The sequence below is a fragment of the Saccostrea cucullata genome, unplaced genomic scaffold (assembly GCF_032062105.1).
Source record: "Saccostrea cucullata isolate Sc308-1 unplaced genomic scaffold, CSIRO_AGI_Scuc_v1 ctg4912, whole genome shotgun sequence".
NCBI classification, from domain to species: Eukaryota; Metazoa; Mollusca; class Bivalvia; order Ostreida; family Ostreidae; genus Saccostrea; species Saccostrea cuccullata.
The window spans coordinates 41,665-51,267 of record NW_026934751.1 but is presented as its reverse complement, the minus strand read 5'-3'; the positions used below and the strand labels follow the sequence as shown (position 1 = coordinate 51,267).

The 9,603-nt window shown below is 34.0% G+C and overlaps 1 long non-coding RNA gene across 1 annotated transcript; it reads left to right on the top strand.

Annotated features, from left to right (window-relative positions):
- The first annotated feature begins 556 nt into the window (after positions 1-556).
- Positions 557-9,339, top strand: LOC134241256 (uncharacterized). The gene is made up of 3 exons (XR_009986623.1): positions 557-653; positions 4,044-4,180; positions 9,218-9,339. It is a non-coding gene; the product is annotated as an uncharacterized LOC134241256 (long non-coding RNA).
- The last annotated feature ends 264 nt before the right edge of the window (positions 9,340-9,603 follow it).

Sequence of the window (9,603 nt, the reverse complement as noted above, 5' to 3'; positions counted from 1 at the left end):
CGTATAAGTACGTCCTTAGTACCGAATTTTATTTCTTTTAGAGAGAGAGAGAGTTCGAGTTCTATGGTATGGAAAATCATAATTGTTTTCTTTTCCTAAAGAAAAAATGCGATGCTTTTATCCATTTTTCGACCCCTACATCTACCGAACTTTTTTACAGAATAGATAGATTAAAAAAAGAAACAAACTGTGTTATTAAATATTCATTCCTCTATTATTTCCCATTTCATTTTTTTAACATTCAAGAGAACATATTTGGGAACAAGACAACCCGGTCTGTCAATATATTTCTTTTGGAAAGCTATACTAGTAGTTTTGCAGCTAGGTGTTTTGACTCTTTACATACATTAAACAAAAGGCAAAAGGAAGGGCCGCATTTTCGCAACATTTTGATTTAACAGTATATAATGCCATATCGAAATCAATATTTGAAATGTTTTCATTTTCAGATTGTTTCGCCGCTGTTACTAAAACTAGAAATGTCTGTAAAATTGTTTCAAAATGCTACTCCTCCTACAGTTTTGGTCTGATTTCAGTATAGCAACTTCGGCACACAACGTAGGAAAGTGTTACAATGGAGAGAGTTTTTACTTTTGGTTTATGGGTAGAAGAAGGTTGGAAGACAATCAGAAATACAAAATAAATCAAAACTTGTAAGTTGTATGGAACTTCATGACTGCTTTAATGTTATATTCATACTATATATCAAGTGGTATAACCTTTATAAGAAATGATGAAGTCATTATTATATAATTATTATATTCAGTGATAATTTTTTTTTTATATGCAATTGTTTTATCATAAAATTCTCATTTTTATTTGTTTTCTTAAGGAATGAATTAAACAGCAACAAATGTGGCAGTTTACGCCTTATAAACCGCTTCGTGGTTTATAAAAAAGTAAACTCCTCCAACCCAGGTTATACCAATATATTTCCATTTTTTTCTCTGTGAGAACTCTTTGAACGTTAGCGGAGTTGATTTAAACAATAAAATGCTTTTAACAAGGACATTTTATTGTTTATATTTATATCTAATTAAATAATCATTTAAAGTAGGATTAAAACATTAATTATTGTATTAATGATGCGAACGTTTTTATACGTTTCATTGATGGAACAGCCACTGATCAAGAAATACGTACAGGCGACATGCCTAATGTAGTTCATGCAGTGATTAACCAGTAGGTTTTCTTAAGAAATAAACGAGAAAATATTCAGTGGATGCAAATATATCTCGATAATTCTACTGAAATGTAAATTAGGCAGATCGATAGATCAGGAGCTAAAGAGGCCTAATTTGCATGCAAATCTCGTGCGCATACATGTATGTCTCTGTGTCTGACGCCAAGGAGACCAAATATGCATGTAAATCTCGTGCAGCTGCCTTTGTGACTGACGTCAGTGGGAGAGGACTATTAAATTGGCATGTGAGTCCCCGTAAAATTTAAATCTATTTCTATATTTTTAAAATCTAAACATACAATTTTTTTCGCAATAAAATGGAAATATAAGGAATCACTGTATAGTATGCCAGGGACATCAACGATAGTGGCAAACATGCATGGGATAATTTATGCAAAACGGGCTTCGCCCGTTATGCAAATTAACCCATGTTTCTCATTATTGTTGATGCCCTGGCATACTATGCTAACTAGACATTGATTCCTTGAATAACATATTAAGTTTCTATTTAATTTATTCCTTATTATTTAATTTTCAGTTTTTAGTTTAGAAAACAAGGCAATTTCTCTCTTAAAAACGCATTCATATTGTACATATTTTAAAAGTAACATAAAGCGGATTGATACGTTTTTGTCATTGTGACGTAGGCCAAATAGGTTATGCAATATAGATTAATTTTCTATCAAATCAGATAACGCGTTACAACGAAAATAAAATTATTTTCTGATAACTCTTTGAAAGGTAGAAGAGTTGATTTCTTAATAATTCAAACAGAATGTATATTTCGACAAGCGAAAGGCCAGAAGCTAAGGAGGCCTTCCATGCGTGTAAATTTCGTGCGTCTGTCTTTGTGTCTGACGTAAGTGGGTGGGGACTAATGAAATTGACACTGGAAGTCTCGTGTATTTTAAACCAACAAGACATTTTAATAATCAAAATTTACAAATTTATTTAACATTTTTAAAATAATAATATAAGGAAGTACTCTAGTTTGTCAGGTATGCCAGGAACATTAACGAGAGTTGGAAACGTACGTTGGATAATTTATACATTTGGGGCTTTGCCTTTTATCCCATGACAGCGTTTCCTAAAATATACAGTGGTGGTGTAATGAGTTCTTAAAAATTTTGTACTGCTGAGATAAAAGAACAAATTGTAAATAACTTAACGAAAAAAAATTCTTTATGAAAATAAACCAAAAAAATAATAATATTCTCTCCCTCTCTCTCTTTTCTCACCACACCCAAACTAGAAATAATATACTTAAATTACTTTAAATCAACAGTCTTTTTTCTCAAATCGCGTATCAGATACAAAGATTGACAGGAAATTGAAAAAGTTCACTTTAATAAATAATCTGTATAATAGTTTTTGGAATTTCTTTTCTCAAATTTTATTCACATACAAAAGTTACTTACTAGCTCACAAGTCACTAGTCTGAAGGACTCCCGCCACCACGTGCTGATCCGCCCCCATAACCACACCTGCGGACAAACGACTACAGGGAATTTACAAACGTAGATGGAGGCCCGGATTCGCGGGTGTAATCCTCCGGCTTGGAAATGCGCAAGTGAGTTAAGGCTAAAGATAGTATTTCTATGCAAATGAGCTTATAAAAATTCATAATTTGTATATTTTATGTACAGAGAAAGTTCAAATTGATTTTCTTAACTACATACTGAAAATAACATACGTGTAACTAACCCTAAAATAAATTTACACACAGAAAAACCCCAAACAAAAGAACATACTTACAATATTGAAAACTGACCAACAAAAAAAAAAACCGCTTACCGGGCATATCCTAGGAATTTAAAATAAAAATGTATAATATTAAGGAGATTATTATCAAAATTGATGAAATTGCTACAAATCCCTTGCACTTTAATATTCGCCACACCTAAAATTTTATAGGAAACTTACACTGGTCAAAACAAAATCAATTTTTAAACCTATTTAAACATCCACACATACGCAAGAACAAAACAATTGAATCAACTTTATTACAGGTGGCAACCTAATTTTATATAGTGGTTAAATAATGTAATGAAGTAATAATATCGTTACAATATGCTGTAAAAACATAATATATGTTTCGTTGGTACCACAGCTTTATTTTTGCTGTATAAAAATACTACACCTATGGGATTCACAAAGTTTTGATTCTTGTTCAGTGAATTGCAACTTGAATTTCACACTGATGTCCAAGGTCTACATGAATTAATGAACATGTATTATTAAAATACTGTAAACACTAATTTAAACTTCATACAAATCTCGCTCATTTTAAAAAATATGATGTTAAATGACTCATTTACCACAGATATTTTGACATTCTATTTTATCAACTTACCGATTTCTTAAAGTTACATGTATATTATCGGCCAAGATTTTGATCATTTCACTTTCATTGCTATCTAGCATACCAATTACTATATACCCTCCCGCTTTTAAAGGGGAGGGGGGGGGTATAATAAGAGTTCTTCTATTTATCGTTTTTTTTGTGAGAAACTAGAGGTATTGTGAGCAATGATCTTACTAAATGATACCCGCCGCCTCCCATATGGTTATAATGGCAAAGTCCATGTTTTGCTGTAGCCGGGAAACCCAAAATATGCGTCGGATCAAAAAGTAAAGTAGGAGGTGCACAGTGGCAATATGTAATAAAGATTCTGTAAGAGTTTCATTAAATTTCACTCAGTGGTATAAGAGGAATTGAAAAAAAGATATGGGTACCCCAAAGCGTAACAGACGGACGGACGGACATACTGTTCATATATCCCCTCCCCCGATTTTCAAGCAGGGGGTATAAGGATATGCTATTCAGTATGAATATAATTAATCATTCCTTTACTCCCAGAGACGGAGACGATTTGGTGACAACCCTGACAATCAATAATGTCACGAAAGAGGATATGACGTCATATAATTGCCTGCTGGTTGACGATAAATTTGAAGGTGGCAACCGGAATATGACTGTATTTCTCACGAAGAGAGGTGGGTGACACTATTATTGGACTGTACATGGATCCCTTTAGAATTATGATTTATTTTATTAAATAAAAAAGTGCATGAATTACTTTTAGTTAATCCTCATTCGGTTGTATAATAATAGTGCAAGGTTAGCATGGAGTTTGGAAAGAGGAGGTTCATGTCTTTTAGACATTAATTGCTGTTAGAAAACTTTATATCACACATGTACCATGGCTTCGGACACTGAAACAAGAGGTCCACGGGCCTTATAGGTCACCTTAGCATCATATGCGTGCAACAACTTTTCAACATTTGAATTTGGTTCATGTTTCAAACCAGAGACCATGACCTATTGCACAATTTTTGCAATTTTGAAAAAAGACCCATTGCTCATCATAGCTACACACTAGAGCCCCCCCCCCCCGTCCTTTAAGATACCCCTTATCCAGGGGCCTTGAAATTCCAATTTCTGGAAGATTGATCCATGTCCAGCATAACTGTGTAAACTTGTAGTAAGCTTGTTTAATACCCAAGAACATAGAAGATTTTCACAGAATTGATGCATGTTCACTATATAATCAAAACTGTCTCCCCCCTTACACCAGAACTCCTTACCCTGGGGCCATGGAATTCACAATTTTCAAAGGGGCACTCTTCTTCATCATAACTATTTGTGTATTTAGTGTTTTAGATACCCAGGGGCATCATAACTATTTGTGTCTTTGGTTTTTTTAATACCCAGGGGCAGAGGAAATTTTCATAAATCAATACATTTTAACTATATAATCAAAGGGTCATATCCTAAAACAAAAAACATCTGAACCTGGGGCTAAGAAATTCACAAGTTTACAAGAGGCACCCTTACTCATCATGACTAAGTCTGTAGTCAGTTTGTTTAATACCAAGAAGCAGAGGAAAAAATTATTTAAGAACTAAAAATACATATTCACAATATAATCATTTATCAATACCCCCCCCCCCCTACCTAAGATATCCTAACCCTGGGGTCGTGAAATTCACAATTTTAGAATAAGCACTCTTTCTCATCATAACTTTGTATGTTGTAAGTTTGCTTAATATCCAGGAGCAGAGAAGATATTAAAAGAAGTAATGCATTTTCACTATATAATCAATAGAGACCCGCCCTAATACCAGAACCCCTGGCCATTGGGTCATGGAATTTACAATTTTAGAAGAAGCATCCTTCCTCATCATAGCTTTGTACGCAGTTAGTTTGTTTAAGGAGCAGAAAAGAAGATTTTCAAAGATTTAATGCATTTTCACTATATAATCGTTAGCGCCCGGTCCTAACACCAGGACTCCTGACCCTGGGGCCATGAAATTCATAATACTTAAAAGAGACACCCTTCATTATCATAACTATGTACGTAGTTAGTTTGTTTAATACCTAGGAGCAGAGAAGAAGAATTTCATAGAATTAATACATTTTCACTATATATCAGTATATAATCAATAGAGCACTGCCCTAACACCAAAAGCCTTGACCAATTTGCCAGGAAATTCACAATTTTCAGCATAACTATGTATTTATTTACATTAGCTTAGTGGTTTGGGCCCCACCCCTTAAGCCACAGGGGGACAGGGGCCATGAATTTCAAAATTTTTGTCCCCTTCACCCATTGATTGTATAAACCAAAATTGGTGGAAATTGGCTCAGCGATTCCCGAGAAGAAGCCAAAATTGTTCAAATGTTTACGACCGATTGACGACGGACGACGACAAACAAAAACAGATAGCAATAGGTCACGGGCAAAGGGAAGTAACTTTAAAATAAAAATAAGACAGAAATATGAATATAATGGCAGTGATCATGTTTTGCAATGGGAAATAATTGTCGGATCAAAAACTAAAATAGGAGGTGCACAATGGTAATGTGTAATAAAGATTGTGTGGTATGAGAGGAGTTGCGGATAAGAGGTGGGTACCCCAAAGCGTAAGAGACGGACGGACATCCCGATTACTATATACCCTCCCGCTTTTCATGCGGAGGGTATAAAAATATTACATACATTGTTAAGTTCGGTTTGTAAGTGAAATGGAAGGAGCTGAGCTGTACTGAAATTACAAGTGCTCTTCAACATAATATTGATGAAAATTGTTGAAACCCCACTATATAATCAGAATGATGTAAAAACATAATATTGTGAGCAATAAGATATATATCTATGGTTATAACCACATATGGTTATAATGGCAAAGTCCATGTTTTGCTCTTGGAGACCCGAAATTAGTGACAGATCAAAAAGTAAAATAGGAGGTGCATATCGCAATATGTAATAAAGATTCTGTGAAAGTTTCATAAAATTTCACTCCGTGGTATACGAGGAGTTGCGGATAAGAGATGGGTACCCCAAAGCGTAACAGACGGACGGACGGACATACCGATTACTATATATCCTCCCTCTTTTCAAACGGGGGGTATAACCAGAGGTACTGTGAGCAATGAGCTCACTAAATGATACCCCCGCCTCCCATATGACTAAATAGGCAGAGTCTATTTTTTGCTGTGGGAAAGATGTGTGTCGGATAAAAAAGTAAAATAGGAGGTGCACAATGGCAATATGTAATAAAGATTCTATGAAAGTTTCATCTTTCATTCAGTGTATGAGAGGAGTTGCGGATAAGGGATTGGTACCCTAAAGCGTACCACACAGACGGACATACCGATTACTATATACCCTCCAGCTTTTCAAGCGGGGGGTATTATAATTGTGTTAATTCTGTTTTTGTGCTGTTAGTGTTATTATTGTGTTACCTCAGTATGCTGTACGAAGCTCCAAGTAGTCATGGGATACACATGTAAGATGTAAGAGAACGAAATATAAACCGTGGTTTAATGATAAGTGTATTCAAGATATGCAGAATATAAAGAAAAACTTGGCCATTATAAGTCCCCTCCAACACACACACACACACCCTCACACACACACACTTTTGGGTGCAGTACAGTATTAGCAAAGAAGGGTGATATAAGGGTAATGTAGTGTTTTAGTAAAATAATTTAAGTTTTTACATCGGATTGCTCAAGAAAAACGATGCCACGTCAGATATAAAACTTTTGTTGCTTTCGCGAAAGCAAGGGGACATAAAAGAATTTTTCTAAGTTTTTTTTGAGTCCGTGACCTTGACCTTGAAATTTGACCTAATTTAAAAATTAAACATAACTTTGAATTGGCAATACTTGTGAATGAGATGAGATAGGGCTTTTACATTAGAGATGTGCATTACCTGTAACAAGACCTTTGTTAATACTGTAAAATCACATATTTTCAAAGGGCCAAATTTTCGTGGTTTGAGGAAATTTTATTGGTTCATGGGATTTTATTACGTGGTTAAGGAATTTTTCAGTTGTAATATTTGTGAAAAATTGCATTCGTAGTGGACATAAATTCGTGGGCCTCTGCATACCTTGAAAACCACGAAAATTAAACCCCCTCGAAAATAAGTGATTTCACAGTACACTATGATTTTTGACCCCTTTACCTTGAATTTCACTTATCTTCAACAACTTTAACCTTGATCATATCTTTTAAATGAGAAGAGATAAGACATTTATATTATACATGTGTATTATCTGTGATAAGGCCTTTCTAAATACACGCCCCAACCTTGAACTTCATGTTTGACCAAATTTTTAAAAAAATGTTTTAGATTAAACATGTGTATTACCTGTGACAAGACCTACCTCAAACACTATGATTTATGACCTCGTGAATTTGACATTGAAGTTTGGCCTACTTTTCAAAAATTTTATCCTTGGTCATGAATTCTGGATGAGAAGAGATAGGGCTTTCATATTGACCCTGTGTATTGCCTGTGATAAGACCTTTCCAAATACACGATGAATTTTGATCTTGTGACCTTGACCTTGAAGAAGTTTGACCTACTTTTCAAAATTATTAATATTCCCTTATAACTTTTGATTGAGAAGAAACAGGGCTTTCATATTTGACTTGTACATTACCTGTAACAAGATCTTGATTCTATGATTTCTAGCCCGTTGACCTGGACCTTCACAACTGATCTTATTTTTTTTAAATCAACTTCGATCGGTGATAATTTCTAAATGACATGTGATAGGGCACTCATATTTGACACAATTTGGCATAAAGAATGACAATCCCACGCACAAATACAGCGAAAGCGGGGGACCACAATTCTTTGAATTTGCTTGTTCTTACCCAAGACTTTGTTGTTATATAAAATTCTTTTCTATCGGATACATTATTTGGTGCATAGCGATTTGCTATTGAAAACGTTATATCATTAATTTTTAGATTTATCAAAATTTTCCTTCCGTCAGAAGATCTGTGATAGTTAATCAATTCATGAGGAAAATTTTTTCTGATTAATATAGAGACACCCCTACTAAACGCTGAACTCGAAAACAGTGAAAACGAGAGCCCATCCATCTGGCATTATATTGATACTCTCTCGATTCTATATAATGAGTTTCTTGTAATAATACAATATCTATGTCTAAATCTTGAAGCCAATCATATAAAACTATTTTTTTCGTATGTATTCAACCCCCCTCGCATTTAAGGAGAAAACACTTAATAATGGGTATAACCAAACTTTTTTTTAGTAGTAATGATATCTTGGGACAATTATGTAAATTCTATGATAAACTGTACACATCACAAAACCCTACATCTGAAAACATAAGACATTATTTAAGGAATACTAAATTAAAAATTACTTTTATGATTCACTTTTTAAAATCTTTTGAATGTGGTGAACTACCATCATCTCAGAAATTAGGTGTTATAAGTTTGATTTACAAAAAGATATAAATTGTTAGATATAAATTGCACGACAGATGAACATCACATATATGTAATGAAAATTGATAAACGCGCATCCCAAATTTAATTTTGCTTTAATGTGACAGTCCATGCGTTTTAATTTTGTATCATGAATTTTCTTTGAGAATGGCATATGCTTGGTGAAACCAAGGACATAAAAGAAATAAATATTTCGACAACTGTCTTATTTCACACACTTTTTGACAATCCAATCACTATTTTTCAATTGCAGAAAATGCGAGTGGTGCTATTGGGAAAGATACCAGCCTGTTGACGTTTTATTTAGGACTGTTATTTTATCTTTTTCTTTTGAAATAAAGATCATTTCCATTCTCGGAAATGAAAAGATTTTTTTTTTGTATTCCAACGTTCTTTTTTTTCAATTTACGTCAATCCTTCAAGAAACAATGAAAAAGGTTTTTGGTGGAAAATTTTCCCAAGTGTTATTTGGCTTAATTGCGAGCATTTATGCATTTAACACTGCAAACTCCAAAGCCGTTGAGAGGAGGGAGGACATCGCAACATCGATAAAAGAGTTTTTAGGGTTCTCACAAACATCAATTCATAAGATGCTTTACGAACTACAATGCAAAATGGCGTACATGTAACCATGAGAGA